Source organism: Rhinoderma darwinii, chromosome 13, assembly GCF_050947455.1.
Source record: "Rhinoderma darwinii isolate aRhiDar2 chromosome 13, aRhiDar2.hap1, whole genome shotgun sequence".
Classification (NCBI taxonomy): Eukaryota; Metazoa; Chordata; class Amphibia; order Anura; family Rhinodermatidae; genus Rhinoderma; species Rhinoderma darwinii.
The window spans coordinates 58973448-58995454 of record NC_134699.1 but is presented as its reverse complement, the minus strand read 5'-3'; the positions used below and the strand labels follow the sequence as shown (position 1 = coordinate 58995454).

At 43.3% G+C, this 22007-nt stretch overlaps 1 protein-coding gene across 6 annotated transcripts in view; it reads right to left on the bottom strand.

Moving 5' to 3' along the window:
• The window catches only part of SDK2 (sidekick cell adhesion molecule 2), a 503279-nt gene that overhangs the window by 108874 nt on the left and 372398 nt on the right, over positions 1–22007 (bottom strand). The gene's annotated exons all lie outside the window — the stretch shown is intronic.

Here is a 22007-nt window from a genome sequence, read left to right as displayed (position 1 = left end):
AAATTTACATTTCAGCTTTTATTGGCTATAACTTGTTAGCCACATAAATATAAGGCATGTAGCATAAACGATGAAAAGTGGAAATAGTATATGAACCCTAGGATTATCTGTTCAGATTAGTGTCAATTGGAATGACTAGCTGAAAAATATTTTGTTTGCCAACTAACCCATAAACCCTTTCAAGGTTAAAGTGTAGCGAAACGTTCGACAAACTTCTGACATGTCATAGTGACATGTCAGAAGATTGGATTGGTGGGGGTCCGAGCACTGAGACCCCCACCAATCACTAGAACTAAGCAGCTGAAGTGCACGTGTGAGCGCTCAGCCGCTTCGTGTCTATTCGTCTATTTCCGGAAATAAATGTATCGGTGTACGAACTCAATAGAAAGTCTATGATCCCGTACTCCGCTACATCAGTTTTCCTGAAAAAGCCGAACAGACACGAAGCGGCTGAGCGCTCACACGTGCACTTCAGCTGCTTCGTTCTAGAAATTGGTGGGGGTCTCAGTGCTCGGACCCCCACCAATCCTACAAAACAGCCTCAAAAGAGAAAAGAACGGGGAATCCCCAACAACTGGTAAGAACAACCTAAAAGCACAAAAAGCAAGGGGACAAAACTCCCCAATAGATGATATAGCACAAATAACAGCCACGTATAATAAAAGAGTATAACTTTATTAGTAAACAATACACGGCATCACATAGAATATAGTAAAAATACAAATGGTCACACGGAAAGCAGCAGCAACAGGTATATAATTACATATACCAAGAGGTTAACAGACCTAACCCATCTCAACATGTAACGTCCTGTATATGATAAACCCCATACATAATATATGATAAAGAATAATGTATGTAAAAAATAGGAACTGCCAGACAAAATAACGCTAAACCAGCTGCATAGTGTATATAGAGCAATAATAAAAAGTATACAATGAAGCCTATATAAGTAAATGGGCACAATGCCAGCAAGAGCAGCAAAATCTAGTAGTGAAGATGTCTAAGCATACCTAGAGACATAGTGGGGAGAAAGGACGTGCTGAGATGTGGCACAAGGGAAAAACGCCTCGACGCGCGTTTCGCCTAAGACCGGCTTCACTACTAGATTTTGCTGCTCTTGCTGGCATTGTGCCCATTTACTTATATAGGCTTCATTGTATGCCTTTTATTATTGCTCTATATACACTATGCAGCTGGTTTAGCGTTATTTTGTCTGGCAGTTCCTTTTTTTTACATACATTATTCTTTATCATATATTATGTATGGGGTTTATCATATACAGGACGTTACATGTTGAGATGGGTTAGGTCTGTTAACCTCTTGGTATATGTAATTGTATACCTGTTGCTGCTGCTTTCCGTGTGACCATTTGTATTTTTACTATATTCTATGTGATGCCGTGTATTGTTTACTAATAAAGTTATACTCTTTTATTATACGTGGCTGTTATTTGTGCTATATCATCTATTGGGGAGTTTTGTCCCCTTGCTTTTTGTGCTTTTAGGTTGTTCATGTCACTATGACATGTCAGAAGTTTGTCAAACGTTCAGCTACACTTTAAAGTTAGGTGGTTGAATAAGCCGCTGCCAGATACCTAACCAACAAACACAAAAAGTTATCAAATCTCAATGAAAATATAAGATCCAACAACAGCAACGTAATGGGTATGGTGGCTTAATGATGATGGTCCTACATTCTTACCACCGAAAGGCCTTCTGTATCATTTAACGGTTCTTCCCCAGATCCTATTCTCTAGTGGGGAAAAAACTTTGGCCAAAAAATCAGACTGTGGTGCTGGCTTTATTTGGTGGAGCCTATAGACATGATTTTGTTGTTTGATCCTGCAAAGAATTAACTAAAAAGGGCAATAGCCATCTAAAGGGTATTGGTGCCTATATAACCCCTCCACTAACCCGCATAATTCATGTCGCATGTGGTGACATTTTACTTTCTACCATTTTTTCGGTCTGAGATGACGAGAAATCTAATGAAACTTAATAAGAAGGAAGACATGCAGTATATTGTTTTTTTCAACCCATCGCCGAACCAACTAACTAAACTGATAGATCAGTTGACTATGACAGAAAGCACGTTACGAGGTCTGTAATTGTAATTAAAAACAAGCAAAGTATTTTCCTTTAACAACATCATTACCGATCCTCATTAGCACAGCTGCCTTATTAATTCCACATCAGCGTCGTATCCTCGCTCAGCCCCACCCCCTATCTCTATATAATGACCTCGGGTGTGATTAAATACCGTATTTTGGAATGTCGCTTTAACAATCTGAGATCCTGTTCTATTAAGCGGTTTCTTTCATCCCTTCCAGCAGCATCCAAAAGGTTAATTTTTTATGACTTAAAGCAATCAGTTGTGTTTTCCTCAATTAAAAAAAGATTTACGTTAATTGAACATTCCGGCGATGCGGTTTGCAACAACGCGGTGGAGATTGTTCAGAGTTTCTAACAGATTAACATCAGGTCCAAGAGATACATAAATGATTTACAGCGTTCTCATTCGCTAGAGATGAAAGCGAGAACAGGAAAGTCTTTAGAATTTGGACCAGGATCCTTACAGCTGTGAGCTCATGGGTCCACATCTAAGAAGAGGAACAGCTGCATGGAGTTTACATGTTCTCCCCATGATCATATGGATTTCTTCCAGCTACTCTTGGACTAAAAACATGCCCAGGTCCCTGAATTCCTACCCGATCTTCCCTGTCCCATGTCTTAGCACCAGTATATTTGTAGGGAATAGGGTTAAGGGAATTCTAGATCGATGAAACAATAATGTGGTTGGCGCTGCATTGTGAACATTGCCATGCCAACAAGGGTTTTTGGCGCTCCAACGGACCTCAACGAACTCGTGGTTTTGCGGACCACAAAACCAATACTGTCGTGTGCATGAGGCCTTAGGCACAGTCGATTGTGTGTGGCTGCATAGGCAAATTCTGAGCCATTCACATGAAGCAGAGTTATATTATAACATTGTTCCACCACTAGGGGGAGATCACTATATTGTAGAATTCAATCATAGCTGTATAAATCCCTATGCAGTGAGCTCCCCCTAGTGGCTGCTTCAGGTAAACAGAATATTCTCATGAAACTTTACACTAGAATATTGATGCCCTATCCTTAGTATAGGTGATGAATATCAGATCAATGTGGTTTCCATCATTATTTATCAGACACATCATTGTAGTGGCTGTGCCTGGTGCTACACTCCCATGCACTTGGTATTAAAAGTCTTAACTGTATGTACAACACTGTGCCTGGTAAAAAATAAAGGCATACCTTCCAATGGGTCACAAAATGGGCGTGGTTTATGCCCATTTACATACAAGTGGGTGTTCTACGGAAGTTTTGTAGGCGTATCTAGTTGGAGCGGGGCTTAAGTGTCCAGTGACTTGGAATGCAAATGTTGGGAGGTGTGGTGATGGGGATGCGACGCTCACTCTAGCGCTGCAGCCCATTTAATCAGCTTATTGGCATGGTGCCAGGAGTTGGACAGGATAGGCCATCAATATTACAGTCCCAGAAAAAAAACCTTTCAATTATAGGTACATTTTCCTGCTCTAAACCACCTCCTTTAACCCCTGCACCATCCCAAACCACCATGAATATTAGGCATTAACCAGGGTTACCAGTCTTCGGGAAAAGGTGGAAAATGTATATAATCGAATGGGCGTCATTCTTCCATCTCCACTGTGGGCACCAAATGTGTTTGCCCCTGGCTGGAACAACTATATTGGCATTTATATATCCATACTGTAATATCTTACTGGTAATATGGAAATACTGTGTTGGGTCGTCAGCTGTGTGGCCATAATCTCTCGGCCTGTCTTGCTGGTTTCGGAGAGGAGGTTGTGTCATGTATCCCTGAAATAAAGCTGACCTTGTCATGTTACTTAAAGTGTTACCAGCAGCAATCCAGATTGCTGCTGATGTAACAAACGCATTATTCTCTCTCGTTTTTCTCATCTTTTCAATAACCGGGTTTCATGGCTTGGGTCGCAATGCATTTTGGGTAGCAGGAGACTAATTAAAGTCCTAAGCAGACTTGTACCTTGGATCATGGTGGGGACGCAAGATGGAAGCATGTGGTGTGTCCTGTTTGTAGCGTTTGATGGCAGCTGCCGGCAGGTGGGAAGAACAGGTACAGCAGCGAACGCTAGGATTCCTATTTCAATGTTCTGTTGTAACTCGGGCATCTCTTATTTTCACTTGTATCTTCCAAGGAGATTAACGCTAAAATATCTGACTTGGTATCATCATAGAATGGCTGGAGAAACAAAGATCATCCAGTTCAATATATATTTGCCTTTAATTTTTTTAATTCACTTTTACGCATGCACCCACATCCCCAACCTTTATTCTCGGACCCTAAAAGAGGTGGGACGTGCCGAGGCTGGCACTGTGGCGCTCAAAGAGGGCACGTTGGGTGATAAGGGTGTACACTGAGTATAGATCACAGAAAAGGCCTTCTCTGTCTGGATTTTATTTTTTCCCATGGCCCCAAATAAAAATGGCCCTGTTGGGCTTGAAAGGCCCAGTATTGGCCAAAAGTAACCATTTTTATTCGACACATCCGCTCTTTCCCGTCGCTCTAGATCATACTCTCCATTGTATCTGTTTTAGGAAATTGGTGGACATCTCCACCAATTTTCATGACTTAACACATAAGTGAGTCCTTTCTCCTGGACCTAGTTAGTTTAGGGACTTACTGCATGTGTGCATACTTTACAATATTTGAACCCCCATTGGTGAGACAGTTGTAAGCCCCGCCCCGATCTGCACAGATATGTCCACAAAACATCAAGGGCACTCCTATTTTTGAGCATATCTGCATAAGCCCTGCCCCTATAGGTTCTTTTTGCAGGACAATCCCATAAAAACAGAACTGTTGAGAGGTATGCATGTGTGGCATATTGAGCTGCCCACTACCTTCATTAAATATGGCCATGTCTAAATGCCCATATAGAGGGGCGCAGTGAGCACTAAACACTCACTACATTTCTTTGACATCATAACACTTCGTATTTCTGCATGATGCCATTATTTACCTTAAGACAAAGCTGCATGAAGGTGCAACCAAACAATCCAGAAGCCTGTCTGTTTCCTATTGCCATTTGTATTGCCCTGGACCTACCATAGTGGCAGTCCATGCAGATGCTATGAGGCCAAAACCATTCCTTCTGGTGATGTGATCCATGGGGCGTCCAAAATTGTAGCATTAGTAAAAAATGGTGAAGAGAAACCAACTGGAGAGTCGTTTCATCCTTCTCTCCAACAGGGGACGTGATGAACCGGCTGTTAGGAAACGTCTCCTTTAGCGGTCAGCCGCACCTCTATCGCGCCATTACACAGGATCAAATTACTACACAGTACCTGAGGAAGGTCAAGGCTTGACTGAAACGTCGCACGGACACTGGAATAATAAAAAAACATCTTGGAAAATTACTCCTATTTGGTGCGCATAGTACTTATTTTCTATTTATTAGGAAACGTCTGTCACTTTTAGGTTGTTATGACTACTAGTCAAGCTTCTGGGTGACCCTGGTTTGAGTTGCAGGGTCACTCCTATTTCTCATTCTGCACCATCAGGTCCAAGGGTGGAGTATTTGAATCTGTTCCGTTTTCTCATTGTTGCTTGTGATTTTTCTTGTGTATGCATGTGTCTGATCAAGCTCATGGTTACACCTTGTGCCACCTTGACTGTTTAAACTTTTAGTATCTCCTGGTTTTGTACTCTGCTTGCTGATTACCCCTCTGGCTCGTCTGGTTATCCGTTCTGGTATTGCCTGCTTTGCACCTCCTGTCCAACACCGTACTCTGGAAAAGCAATCTGGGTTCTATGCAGTCAAATCCAACCTGCCTTGCGGTGGGCTCTGGTGAAGACTATATATAGAGTACCCTTAGACTCTGCTGACCAGAGAGCTGACGGACTTTAGGTAGCTGACTTACCTGCACGCCTGATCCAGACAGTTTCCAGCAGTCTTTGGGGAATTACTCGTATAGCAATTCCATAATATTGCACTCTGGAAAATTACTCAAGTAGTGATTCCTTGACACTGGCACAAGGAGAAGGTCCCATAATGCTGTCGTTCCCGATGCACACTGTCGGCGACAAGGTGTGCATCGGGAACTGGGAGGTCAGCTGTCCCCGACCGCTGACACTCCAGTGTTGCCGTTCAGCGGCTCATCGCCGCTGATTTTGGCAATTAACCCGTTAAATGCGGTGCTTGATTGCGATCTCCACATTTAGGGAGTTTGTAGCACATCAGCAGCCCCCATGCAATTGTGGGGGTTGCTAATGCTTCTGCTGGCATCCGGAGGCCAGGCAACGGCCTCCGGGTCTGCCATGTATGGAAGCCTATGAGGACCAGCCTCTGGCTGGTCCTCGTAGACTTACTGTCAGAGTGACTGTGACGTAACACTGACAGTTGGAATACGTTACACTACCTAGGTAGTGTAATGTATTCTAGCAGCGATCAGAGCTGCAGGTCAAAAAAAATAAAGTGTAAAATAAAGTTAATAAAAATGTTTTCTAAAAGTGTAAAAATACAAGTTTTTGTTTTCCTATAAGTCATTTATTATAGGAAAAAATAAATAAAAACGTTAAAAAAAGTACACATATTTGGTATCACCGTGTTCGTAACGACCCAAACTATGAAGTTATTTTTTCCGCACGGTGAACGCCGCAAACAAAATAAACAGAAAACTGTCAGCATTGCTATTTTCTGGTCACCACCCCTCCCAAGATATAGAATAAAAAGTGATCAAAAAGTCGCATTTACCCCAAAATAGTACCAGTAAAAACTACAAGCCCTCCCACAGCTTTTTTGACTAAAAAATAAAAAAGTTACGGCTCAGAATATGGTCTCAGAAAATAAATAATTTTAAAGAAACGTCAGTTTATTGTGCAAACGCTGCAAAACTAAAAAAAAACTATATACATATGGTATAGCCGTAATCGTACCGACCGGCAGAATAAAGTAAAATTTAATTTATTGCGCACGGTGAACGCTGTAAGAAATAAAGAATTTAAAACGCCAAAATCGCTGTTTTTTGTTCACCATAGCTCTAAAAAAGATGTAATAAAAAGTGATCAGGAAGATGTATGTACCATAAAATGGTACCAATTAAAGCTACAGTTCGTCCCGCCAAAAATAAGCCCCCACAGCGCTCAGTTGACGAAAAAAATTAAAAAGTTCTGGATGTCAGAATGTGATGATACAAAACATTTTTTTTTTTAACAAATAGTCTTTTCTTTGTAAAAGTAGTAAAATATAAAAAAAAAACTATATAAATTTGGTATCCCCGTAATCGTATGGCGGGGAGTGAAAAACAAAAAATGAAAAAGCAAAAAAGGATCAGTCCTGAAAGGGTTAATTAATTTCTAATAAAAACAACAACATTTATGACCACATATGGGGTATTGCCCTAATCGGGAGAAATTGCTTTACAAATGTTGGGGTGCTTTTCCTCTTTTATCCCTTGTGAAAATTAAAAAATGCAAAATTTTAGTGGACAAAAATGTTGATATTCATTTTCACGGCCTAATTCCACTAAATTCGACAAAAAACTCACTATACCCCTAGAAAAATTCCTTGAGGTGTGTAGTTTCCAAAATAGGGTCACTTTTGGGGGGTTTCCACTGTTTTGGTCCCTCTGGGGCGTTGCAAACCCGACATGGCACTGAAAACTAATCCAGCAAAATCTGCGCTCCAAAATCTAAATGGCGCTCCTTCCTTCCTAAGCCCAGCAGTGGGTCCAAACAGCAGTTTATTACCACATATTGGGTATTGCCATAACCGGGAACAATTGCTTTACAAATGTTGGGGTGCTTTTTCTCCATTATTCCTTGAAAAAAGGAAAAAATTCTGTTTCCACAGAAAAAAAAGGTGATTTTCATCTTCACAGACTAATTCCACAAGATTCTGCAAAAAAAACTGTGGGGTCAAACTGCTAACTATACCCCTAGAAAAATGCCTTGGGGGTGCAGTTTCCAAAATGGGGTCACTTTTGGGGGGGTTTCTACTGTTTAGGTACCACAAGACCTCTTCAAACTGGACATGGTGCCCAAAATATATTCCTAAAAAAAGGACGCCCCAAAATCCACTAGGTGCTCCTTTGTTCTGAGGCCGGTGGTTTAGTCCATTTGGACATGTTGGATATTTCTAAAAACTGCAGAATCTGGACAATAATTATTGAGTTGGGTTTCTCTGGTAAAACCTTCTATGTTAAAGATTTTTTTTTTTATTACAAATGAATTTCGTCAAAAAAAATGAAATTTGTAAATTTCCTCTCTACTTTGCCTTAATTCCTGTGAAACGCCTAAAGGGTTAAAATACTTTCTGAATGTGGTTTTGAATACTTTGAGGGGTGCAGTTTTCAAAATGGGGTGATGTATGGGGGCTTTCTAATATAGAAGGCCCTCAAAGCCACTTCAGAACTTAACTGGTCCCTGAAACAATAGGCTTTTGGGAAACTCTCTTGAAAATATGAGAAATTGCTGCTAAAGTTCTTAGCCTTGTAACGTCCTAGAAAAATAAAAGGACGTGAAAAAAACGATGCCAATCTAAAGTAGACATATAGGAAATGTTAACTAGTGACTATTTTGTGTGGTATAACTATCTGTTTTACAAGCAAATACATTTGAATTTATGAAAATGTAAATTTTTGAAAATTTTCGCTAAAATGTGAAGTTTTTCACAAATAAATATTGAATTTATCAACCAAATTTTTTTACTACCATAAAGTACAATATGCCACGAGAAAACTATTTCAGAATCGCTTGGATAGGTAAAAGCATTCCAGAGTTATTATCACATAAAGTGACACATCAGATTTGAAAAAATAATCTGTCTACGAGGCCAAAACAGGCTGTGTCCTGAAGGGCTTAAAGACGTACGACAATGTTGGGCCTCATGAACGCTGCTGTAGCCGTGTGCACGATCTGTGATTACGGCATGGACAGCCACGGACTGTCACATTTGTCGCTTTATAAAGTATAGGAGCATGGCCCGCAAATTAAAAAAATGGGACATGTCCTATTTTTTGCAGGTCATTTCTACAGCCAGTGGAGGTGCCCGTGGGCCATTGAAATGAATGGTTCTGTAATTTTATAAAAATTACGGTCGTGTGCATGAGGCCTTAGGCCCCATGCACATGACCGTAAAAAACCTCAGTTTTTCTGGACTGCAATTGCGGTCCGCAAAAATGGGCCCATTCACTTTCAGTGAACGTGGGCACATTTCCGTAGCGCTACAAATGGGTGTCCATGCCGTAGAAAGGTTCAGAAAATTATGGAACATGTCCTTTCTTTTGCATTTTGCAGGCCGTGCTCCCATACTTTGTATGGGAGCACGGCCTGAAAATGCGGGTGGCAGTCGGCGGCCGGCCGTGCCCACCATCGTGATTGCGGGCACGGTCCTGTGCATGGGGCCTTAAGGTGCGATTTAATTGCGACTTACATTGAACTATATGCTTAACAAGTGTCTTACTAACTTTGCTTCATGAGTGATTGGTACATTGGACTGCGTAGAGTTGCGATCGCTCTAAGTCTTTGGCCTGTATCACATCGATCTGCAAATGGGTTTAGGCAGGACTGTCCAAAATAAGTGGGGATTTCCGACTGCTATAGCTATAGTAAAAAAACTTTTTCCCCAAAAAAATCTGCAAGCTCTGCATTTGTGTTTTAGATTAACAAAAAAATTGAAATTGTACATGAATGAAGTTATTTGACATTTCCTTTCCGGCTGGACTAACCCCTTATCTGCTAGCAGTGGCTAATCCCTCTATCGGTATAGTGTTTACCAGCCGCAGGGACCATCACAACAAGAAGGTTGCCCCTCCAGCCGCCTCAGTCAGGTGTGACGCCCCAATGAGGAGAACTGTTGACGTGATTAATTCCTGCCCAGAGGAGCCTATTATACCGGGAATACATAATCCGTTCCAGCAGCTCCTTCTCTATACCATAGTCGTTAACCCCTGCAGGTCGACTGACACAGATACAATCATCACAGGGTAACGCTGCTGTGAGAAAAACACTTTGAATATGGATATGGGAAATGTAACATTATCTGTACAATGCTAAAATAAGATCGAATATTTTCATTAAAATGTTACATTTGGAAGTTTTTTTATGTTTGTTTTTTTTTTTAGAAATTTAGTTAATTGTGTTCCTAAATTGACTCCTGACCTAGTTGTCAATAACGTTATCTAAGGAGGGGCAATTATATAGAATATAAATCTGCGGCAGCTACAGATTGGGCGCTAAATGGTAACATTTTAGGGAGCTCTTTTAATTATTTTTATAAAGAATTCAATAAATTTATTATTTAGATTTTTAATTTGCATATATTTTTTTTAACTTTTTTAATGTTTTGTGGTCAAGATATGTAAAACCATATCCTGTGGGTGCCCTTCTAGCGCCGCCGCCTCCGAGCCACTTGTCATGATTTATTTCCAGGCTCTTTATAAGCCTGTGCAGGAACCACTTCTTGCTGCATGCAGCTGAATTATATGTATTCATATCTCTTAAAGAGAGGAGATAAAAAAAACATATAACAACCAAGTATGAGAAATAACCTCCCGGCGTCGCCCTGGTCACGGTAGATCTCTCTGGTATAATTTCTCACCGGGTCAAGTAGAAAAATATTGTCTGTTACACTACTGTTATTGGAAGAACAGAACGCTGAGTCTGCTCACTCAGAAATCGCCCTCTGGAGACGAGCAGATACTGAATCTTTTTGTTGAAATTCTCGCAGAGGCTTATGTATTCACTTCAGTCTATGGCTTTCTCGTAAACATTCCTGGATTACTGGCAAATCAATCCCCAGGTATGGGAATATGGTGAAGGCCACTACCTGAGCGTGCTTTACGGGACCTGGGCAATTCCGTGGCACTTTACGCAAAGTGTCAAAACTCTGAATTACTGTTGGGGTCTTATAAAGCCCATTTTGCATCCAGAAGAAGAGAAAAAATAATATTAGTTGCCTCAAGGGCATTACACACACAATGGCGTCTGAGTGACAGTCCGATACAATTATAGCCTTGAATAACAATAGTAGAGAACCACGCATTTCCATTTTTAAAGGGTCACTACATTTCAAAAACATTTGATTTCTTTAGCAAAACTATTGGTAATCATATGTGAACGTATCATGGCACGCAACAATAAAGAGATCCCTCCCTTTTCTTGTAGACATGAGAAAATCTATACCGTTTTCTAATAAATTTTCTTGATCAATGGCTTTCGAGATCTCTGCTTGTAGTCATTCCATGGAAATCCCCATCGTAGTTTGGTCATGTGATAGACGCACAGGTGAATGGCTCGTTAACCGACACAGCTGATAACTACTGTAACGAGCCACGCACCTGTGTGAGCATCACATGATCAGGACAGATTTTCTTCCCCAAGAAGTAAACGATGAAGGTTACTATTGAATGACCGCAAGCAGAGATCTTGAAAACGGTGACGAATTGCTACAGAAAGTATATTGGAATATTGTATAACCTTTCGTTATGCAGTGAATAAGCTTTATTTGTGGAGACTGTAATACTCCTTTAAAACTAGGCCCTCTCTACATTAGTCCTCCTCCGCTTCTTCTCTAGAGCACTCCCAGTCAGTAAAATAACACAACGTGGGGAATACTTGAGGAGGTTCGGCTTCAATGCCGTATTTTAAAATCCTTTACATCAGTGGTCAACTGGTGGACGTGGTCAGAATCCGGCTGTCCAATACCTGTAGACCTACCATCACCGATACATTTGAGGAGGGCAGTGTCTGCTCCAATGTATATATGACGGTAGGTATGATGCCTGGAACAGAACTACCGCCGGACCCCGGCATGCAAGGTCCTGACGCTGGCCAGCATCAGGATTTCGTGTTGGGCGGTGCCCGAGAGCGAAGAGGACTTCGGAGCGGTGAATATCTATAATTTCTTTTTTTTATGTCTTGTCTGGTGTCTGAATGAGTTTTAAAAGCAGGGCGAGGGTCTGTTTAATTTTAGGTGTCTGGTTTGGAGTCTGATTCATTTTAGGTGTAGGATCTGCCAAAAAAAAAAAAGTATGTTAACGGTTTAATAATAATAATAATAATAATAATAATAAAATAATAAAAAAGCAACAAACTGCTATTTATTGATTACCCTCAAGTACTTGAAAAGATGAAACAGGATTTTTCCACAACCAGGGTAGTATACGCCAGGACCAACACGCTATATTAGTGGATAACGAGCAGTGCCATTAAAACAATGGCATCACTTTTTTTTTTTTTGCTACAACTGAAATCTGGTGTTCTGTCGCTTTAAGTGCCGTACAGTTTAGATCAGTCTGGGCAATAATCCAGGAGTATCACAGGCCTTTGGGAAAAGGATGCTATAATGAGTCTAGTAATAGATTCCAGTATTATCAGCACAGTAAGTCGGCTCATATAAGACAATACACGAGGTACCCGCCAGCATCCATGAGTGTGACGAGAGAGGTGCTATCACATTTAGAGCTCGCTGGGTTCCTCGGAGCCCGCTGCATCTTAATGGACTCATTTAAGACACAATGTTGATAGTTCCCCGGTGTTTCCAGCGGCGGTGTAATCTGGACAAGTGTATGAATAGAGGTCCACTCTAAATGAAAGGACAAGAAAGCATTCATTTCTAGATAATGTCCCGCTGTCACCAGCACAGTGTCCTGCCCTCTCCGCAGCCGCCGAAACGCTTGCGATTGTCATTCCTCCCATATCCAGAGGCTGCAGAAATACCAGACATTACACTGTCCATTACGGTCAGGCAACAACAAATAGCATTCCTGAGCGTCCGTGCTATTTCCTTCTATCCGTCATACATACATAGGTGCACGTTTGTAATGGCCGCAGGGTCCAGGAGGTGGATATGAGGCAGTGAAGTTTCTATATGGTCTAAAAATTTCAAATCCATAAAACAGGCCAGACCATAAACACACGTACTGTATATAGTAGTAGCTTCCGCTAAAGCCGTGCCACATAACGGAAGAACCCAATGCAACAGATATAAAAATGAACGGTAATACCCGCTGTACCAGCACAGATGTAGCGGGGCTAAGTTTGTCGCTGCAGAGTCTGTGAACGTAATGCTTGTCTGGTATCCGTGCTTTTTGGCAAATTTGTGTTAAAATACATAAAAGAAGCATGCATCGTATGGGTGTATTCACACGTGCTGGTTTTATTGCAGGTTTTTTTTGCTGCGTTCTTTTATAAGCTGCTCAGATGTAATGTGTCTTAAAAATGTGCAGAGATACCAGATCAATCTTGTGAATATAATATACTATATGCCCTATTACACCAGCCGAGCTGATCGGCGCTCGTTTGCTCCTGTCGCAAGGAGCTATGGATGGGGACGAGCGGTCTTTACTCCGAGCGCTCGTCCCCATACATTATCATCATGTATGGGGACAAGCTCTATGAACGACCGTTTGCCCAATAATTGCCCAGTGTAAAACCCCCTTAAGGCATAGACTTGTCTATCCGTTGGACTACATAGTAGACTTTACCCCATGACAATCCTGACTGGCAGATGGCGATACAACTTACTGCTTTTTTATCAGCCAGTTGCTTCTGGGACACTCGTCTCAAGACAATTGGAGAAGTAGAATATGTAGCTTTACCCTAAAGAAGCACAACAAGTTCACAAACCTTCTAGGACCAGGTCTGTCTTTTATATTTACATCATCTCCTATATCTATATGCGTTTTGAGCCCGACACAACTCTCTAGTATGTATTTTGAAAAGTGTATTAGTCATTTCAAGGACTGTACTATGTGTTTTGGACGAACGGGGACCTTGCAATGATCTTTTAGTATTGTACTATTTACAGAGGTGGACACAGAGAACTGAGGGCCCCTGTGCATTACAACTGCATACTCACAACTTAGGCCCCGCTTACATCACTTTTTTTTTAGCGTATACACCAGGAAAAGCTCCTGACGGAGTCTGTGACTGATTCCGAACGGTGGCATCCATCACCCATAGACTATTATGCTTTTAATGTATAAGTCATAAAAAACCTATTCAAAAGACCCTGATGTATACGTTTAACGGATGCCTGTGACAGATGCCGTACGTCACCCATAGGCTTTCATATTACAAAAAAAATATACTGGCGAAATAAGGTTTTTGTTTTTTCCGGGATCTCGTGGTATGGAATAGCATTGTCTACTCCATGCGTAATAAAAAATAAAAAAGAGGTTATACTGGCATATACCAGCCCAGCTGAGGTCAAGAGGTCACTCTTGTCTTTTCTGCGGATAGTGGAGCCCTAAGGGCATGTTTAGCGTGTACAATGCTGGCTTTCCTAGCATGCACACTAATTGTAGGGCAAAAATATGATGTGAATAGAGCCGAAGATCTTCTCATATTTAAAATAAATGACTGTAAAAAAAATTATTTTGGCTGTTAACGGAGAGTCTTAATTTTCCATGCAGCATTAGGTGACATCCTTCGTAGTCTAGGGATTAATGAGACCATCCCAGGTGGTCCACGACAGTGAAGGGGTTCATAATATCTCTTGTGGTCTAGGGCAGTGAAGGGGTTCATAACATCTCTGCTGGTCTAGGGCAGTGAGAGGGTTCATGATAACCTCACTGGTGGTCTAGGGCAGTGAAGGGGTTCATGATAACATCTCTGGTGGTCTAGGGTAGTGAGAGGGTTCATGATAACATCGCTGGTGGTCTAGGGTAGTGAGAGGGTTCATGATAACATCGCTGGTGGTCTAGGGCAGTGAGAGGGTTCATGATAACATCTCTGGTGGTCTAGAGCAGTGGGAGGGTTCATGATAACATCTCTGGTGGTCTAGGGCAGTGGGAGGGTTCATGATAACATCTCTGGTGGTCTAGGGTAGTGAGAGGGTTCATGATAACATCGCTGGTGGTCTAGGGTAGTGAGAGGGTTCATGATAACATCGCTGGTGGTCTAGGGCAGTGAGAGGGTTCATGATAACATCGCTGGTGGTCTAGGGCAGTAAGAGGGTTCATGATAACATCCCTGGTGGTCTAGGGCAGTAAGAGGGTTCATGATAACATCCCTGGTGGTCTAGGGTAGTGAAGAGGTTCATGATAACATCTCTGGTGGTCTAGGGCAGTGAGAGGGTTCATGATAACATCGCTGGTGGTCTAGGGCAGTGAGAGGGTTCATGATAACATCCCTAGTGGTCTAGGGCAGTGAGAGGGTTCATGATAACATCTCTGGTGGTCTAGGGCAGTGAGAGGGTTCATGATAACATCCCTGGTGGTCTAGAGCAGTGGGAGGGTTCATGATAACATCTCTGGTGGTCTAGAGCAGTGGGAGGGTTCATGATAACATCTCTGGTGGTCTAGGGCAGTGGGAGGGTTCATGATAACATCTCTGGTGGTCTAGGGCAGTGAAGGGTTAACCCTTGAAGAGGTTAATTACTTGTACTGAAGGATGCAGGACTCCTTTTTGCTCCTACGTCTGCGGCTGTAGACTGATAAGACACACCGATATTGCATCATCAGCCAATCAAAGAGCAGCGCAGACAATCGGGGTCTCTGTGATCGGCTGACTCGGATAATCCAGTTTCTGTGTAATCTATGAGAGACTCATAGAGCATATAAGCAGGGGAGGGGGCAAGAGCAATGGCATACTTGTCTTGAGACCACTTGTGGCCACCGGGCCCCTGTGCAGCAGAATAGGTTTTATGTCTGCCCCTGGTACTTTACATTTCTGGGCTCGAGAGGCATAATATAATTTTTTTCCTTAAGAAAACTAGAAAGATATCAGTCAGAGAGGTTGACTGACTTTATTCATTAATAGGGTCTGCTTTCAGTGGTATCCCAGGGGTCTGCTTTCAGTGGTATCCCAGGGGTCTGCTTTCAATGGTATCCCAGGGGTCTGCTTTTAGTGGTATCCCACATATGTAACTGGCCATAGTGGTGTCATCTTAACCCTTGGGTTAATTGGTTCAACAGTGATGTCACCGCTTCTCAAAGACTGACTGTCTTAACTTTCTACACTATATCGGATCAAATTAAGACATACGACTGAGACCTTCACCTCTAATGAAGAGGAGAAGCAATTAGGCATGTTTTAATAGAGCTGTAGAAGAACCTCACGTTAAGACGATCAATTTATTTTATTTCCATGGCATGTGTCGGAAAATGTTTCATTTTGAAGATTAGTAGTCACTTAAGACGACATATATTCTCTACATGATGTAATTAAGAACATGTAGAGCGCTACCGTGGCAGTGGGCGACTCATTATAAAACATGGCAACTTTCGAGGAAATAATTAGATTCAGGTACCGTCTTGGAATTGGCCGTCCTTCTGGAGTAAGAGGAGAGGGCCGTCAATGCAGCGACTGGTGTACAGAATTGAGCTAATATTGAGATTATTAATGAGTATTGATTGAGAGTGACCTGGGCAGACCATTATATATGGTGGCAATCTTTACCGGTCAATAACAACCGAGATGTGATATCTATCTAATTATAACCTCTATTGAATACCTTGTTTTTCTCGTAATTTTCTCATAATTTCCAGCTGAGGTTCTATCTCTGGCCAATTACAGTAATGTAGATGATCGGATTCATAAAGATGTGAGGTCTCCTATATCATTAGCTCATGTGATATGATGGAGCATAACGCAGCCTCAGGCTATAAGCTATTAATGTATAATCCTATAGGCAAGATGTAGGAACATCGTGTGCGGGTGTTATTGACGTCTTACTCATGTCTTATCATAGCGAGACATAGATGGGTACAAATCAGGATAAGTGGCGCCCCCCGGATTTAGAAGGATTCCCTCATTGTTTAAATAAACTTTTTATGCAAAACATATTTTAGAGTAGTTTTTTTTCCTACATTTTCTACATAGAAAAAAATTCTGTGAATCTTGTAGTTTTTCACACTTTTTGTCCTGTAGAGATCACTTTTCAGTAAATACAATAAGGGTATGTTCACACGAGGTCATTACGTCCGTAATTGACAGACTTATTTCGGCCGCAAGTACCGGACCGAACACCGTGCAGGGAGCCGGGCTCCTAGCATCATACTTATGTACGACGCTAGGAGTCCGTGCCTCGCTGCCGGACAACTGTCCCGTACTGAAAACATGATTACAGTACGGGACAGTTGTCCGGCAGCGAGGCAGGGACTTCTAGCGTCGTACATAAGTATGATGCTAGGAGCCCGGCTCCCTGCACGGTGTTCGGTCCGGTACTTGCGGCCGAAATACGTCCGTCAATTACGGACGTAATGACCTCGTGTGAACATACCCTAAAAGTGAACACCTATTATAAAACTGGAGGCAGATCACACAGGATCACGCTGTTTTATGTTTTTGAAGTACCTATAGCATTATTCATCCTGAGCCTCCTGGTTCATTAATAGATTGCTGTTAGCGTGGCGCTGACACGGGGAGCGTTTCCCAGATTCTCTTCATCGGGAACTTGTTGCTTGAATTTGGCAAGAGGTTTAATAAAATAAAAAATTGCCTTTTTTCCATTTGATAAAAGTTGGTAGGTACCATAGAAGTAAATAGATGTTTTTCTGGCTGAGGTTTCCTATCTCCACGTGGCTGCTGTAAAGCAAAACTATGAACTGCCGTTTACATCTCAGAGCAGCAACTGAAGCAAAATGGCGGCCCCCATAATCATGTACAGAAAATAAAATATCAGCGATACATTAACTTTAGTCTGCCTGGTCCACCATGTTCTACAGCTCCCGGTGACCGGCATGTTCTACAGCCCCCGGTGACCGGCATGTTCTACAGCCCCCGGTGACCGGCATGTTCTACAGCCCCCGGTGACCGGCATGTTCTACAGCCCCCGGTGACCGGCATGTCCTACAGCACCCGGTGACCGGCATGTCCTACAGCACCCGGTGACCGGCATGTCCTACAGCACCCGGTGACCGGCATGTCCTACAGCACCCGGTGACCGGCATGTCCTACAGCACCCGGTGACCGGCATGTCATACAGCCCCCGGTGGCCGGCATGTTCTACAGCCCCCGGTGACCGGCATGTCCTACAGCACCCGGTGACCGGCATGTCCTACAGCACCCGGTGACCGGCATGTCCTACAGCACCCGGTGACCGGCATGTCCTACAGCACCCGGTGACCGGCATGTCCTACAGCACCCGGTGACCGGCATGTCATACAGCACCCGGTGGCCGGCATGTCCTACAGCACCCGGTGACCGGCATGTTCTACTGCACCCGGTGACCGGCATGTTCTACTGCACCCGGTGACCGGCATGTTCTACTGCACCCGGGGACCGGCATGTTCTACTGCACCCGGTGACCGGCATGTTCTACTGCACCCGGTGACCGGCATGTTCTACAGCACCCGGTGACCGGCATGTTCTACTGCACCCGGTGACCGGCATGTTCTACAGCACCCGGTGACCGGCATGTTCTACAGCACCCGGTGACCGGCATGTTCTACAGCACCCGGTGACCGGCATGTTCTACAGCACCCGGTGACCGGCATGTTCTACAGCACCCGGTGACCGGCATGTTCTACAGCACCCGGTGACCGGCATGTTCTACTGCACCCGGTGACCGGCATTTTCTACAGCACCCGGTGACCGGCATGTTCTACAGCACCCGGTGACCGGCATGTTCTACAGCACCCGGTGACCGGCATGTTCTACAGCACCCGGTGACCGGCATGTTCTACAGCACCCGGTGACCGGCATGTTCTACAGCACCCGGTGACCGGCATGTTCTACAGCACCCGGTGACCGGCATGTTCTACAGCACCCGGTGACCGGCATGTTCTACTGCACCCGGTGACCGGCATGTTCTACAGCACCCGGTGACCGGCATGTTATACAGCACCCGGTGACCGGAATGTTATACAGCACCCGGTGACCGGAATGTTATACAGCACCCGGTGACCGGCATGTTATACAGCACCCGGTGACCGGCATGTTCTACAGCACCCGGTGACCGGCATGTTCTACAGCACCCGGTGACCGGCATGTTCTACAGCACCCGGTGACCGGCATGTTCTACTGCACCCGGTGACCGGCATGTTCTACTGCACCCGGTGACCGGCATGTTCTACAGCACCCGGTGACCGGCATGTTCTACAGCACCCGGTGACCGGCATGTTCTACAGCACCCAGTGACCGGCATGTTCTACAGCACCCGGTGACCGGCATGTTCTACAGCACCCGGTGACCGGCATGTTCTACAGCACCCGGTGACCGGCATGTTCTACAGCACCCGGTGACCGGCATGTTCTACAGCACCCGGTGACCGGCATGTTCTACAGCACCCGGTGACCGGCATGTTCTACAGCACCCGGTGACCGGCATGTTCTACAGCACCCGGTGACCGGCATGTTCTACAGCACCCGGTGACCGGCATGTTATACAGCACCCGGTGACCGGCATGTTCTACTGCACCCGGTGACCGGCATGTTCTACTGCACCCGGTGACCGGCATGTTATGTTATATATCAGAGATGAACAGAATTTAAATTACCCAGTGACCGGCTTATTATTAGGATAGATTTGCCAGTAATGACTTGGCTCCCAGTAGTGATACTAGTCGGTTTATGGCAGCGACCAGTCGTTCTGCTGAATTTCCATTGTTCATATCTCTTTGTTGACATCTTAGCAGATCTCTTATGAGATGCTTACACAGAACAAATTTTTCTCCCTGCTGTCATTGTGCTGCGTACACCTACGCTGCCTCAAACCCTTTCACAAAGGGCGCCATCACATCAACATACCCAGCTTCTTGCTGGTGGGTCATATCCAGCTCTGCCCTTTCTTTCATTTTCCACATTCAATCTCCCACTAAGGACTTGAACTGTCACCTGTGAAACATCTTCAGAATATGTCGCTTTGTAGCTGCACAGTCCCGGCAGTGACAGGCATTCAGGTCTTGGTTTTTGCCTCGCCAGCTGATAACTTTGTTCAATCTGGCATCCTATTAACCCACTTGCTCCCAATGCAATTACAAACCTGTGCCCGTCTCTCTCACCTGACCCCATTTACATCTCGGGGCAACAGTCTATATGCTTTCCCTATCAAACATGTCCACTAAACCCTACAACGTCCTTTTATTTATTTATTTATTTATTTATTTATATATATATACATACAATATGCTCCACATAGACTCCATTACATGCAGATTATACATGGAGAATTTATTTTAGCACTTCTTCAATTTATGGGGCATGTGGCGCTAATATGCAAATGTGTACAGGGCTGGGGCGAGGGCAAGGCAGAGCAGGTGGGCATCAAAGGGGAAGCAATTTATGGATTTAAAAACCCAACCTTTCTTTCTATAGACCGTCAGATACTGTCTGAGCAGCTGATAATGTAGATCGCTTAATTGATCGCTTCCCCGGCTTTTAAGGGAAACGCTTATTGGTGAGAGAAGGTCGCCAGTCACGCGGGAATAGACCCACTGTAAGAAATCATTGATTCCCTGCATGTGTATATATATATATATATATATATATATATATATAACACGACCATAGAACAAAGGAACAGCACCAGGACTTCAGAATAGATGAAACAGGTTGCATGGTTAGTCACAGAACCTTTCTCCACCCTGTTTCATCTATTCTAAGTCCTGGTGCTGTTCCTTTGTTCTATGGTCATTTTATATTAAAATTTGGGAGCGGATTTATCCCCTGGAAACGAGCACATGGCCTAATTTATGGTATGTTGTAGTGCTGTGTTCATCTGCTTTTGGACTGTGTGTATCTATGTATGTATGTATGTATGTATGTATGTGTATATATGTGTGTGTGTATATATATATATATATATATATATATATATATATATATATATATATATATATATTGGACGCAAATGTAATACATATGGAAGTTACATAGAAAGAGTAGAGCCAAATTTGAATGTTACTGGGTAAAGAAGGGTTGATAGATGTCGGCTGAACGGCATATGGACATCATAGAGGGAGGTCCCCGACTTTGGATCCCGCTCTATGTCCCAGAACGGAGAGCAGCTCTGGCAGACCCGATGCGTCCATGCATTACATAGATAGCTATTCATTTGAATGGCCGGCATGTGATGCTACATTTGCCATGCCATTGCTTTCCCCGGTGATAACAGCTGATCGCTGGCAGGTAGATAAGCCGGCTTCTTTTCAAAAAGGGGACAACCCCTTCCTTACCAAAATGCTGCTTAAAGCACACTCTTCCTTCCTTAAGTTTCCTTTGCATTGTCAGAGGAACAAGGACATGGATTAAATCCTGTAAGAGGCTCACAAGAGCTCCTGCACTGCCTAAGAGCACACGTGCTCCAAAGAATACAGAAAACTGACCGTAGTGGCATGGGTGAAGTAGCAGGTGGAGGAAGTTGATCTTCACTCCCCCATCAAGAGACTCCTCTTTGTATTGCTGAAAGTAGCATGATTGTGTAGATACCGTCACTATACTGCACCTGACTCTCTTGACATTGATATACTGTATGGAGGTTTTCATGGCTCTTTAACATAAGCAGAGGAACTCTGGATGACACAGTGGGACTAGAAGTTTAACAAAAGGACATTTACGAAATGGTGAAGCTTTTTCGGGAGTAAAGGTTATATTATTATATTTGAATGTGTGTATATACACCGATCAGTCGTAACATTAAAACCACTGAGAGGTGAACGAACCTGTTACAATGGCGCCTGTCAAGGGGCGATATATTAGACAGCAAGTGAACAGTCAGTTTTTGAAGTTGAGGTGTTCCCGGTATACAGTGGGTAGTACCTACCAAAAGTATTCAAAGGAAGGACAACCGATGAACCGGCGAAAGGTTTGATGCACGTAGGATACCGAAAATTCCTACAATGGGCACGTGAGCATCAGAACTAAAAGGACAGATGAAGTACCTCACTATCCTTTGGATTAAGGGTGTGAGGATTGTTGTAAACGCTCATGTTTTGTTTTTTTTCTCAAAAAATAAAAACTTTAATTGGAAAAAAATAAAAGGACCGATGAATTACGTTTTCTTTTACATCATGTGGA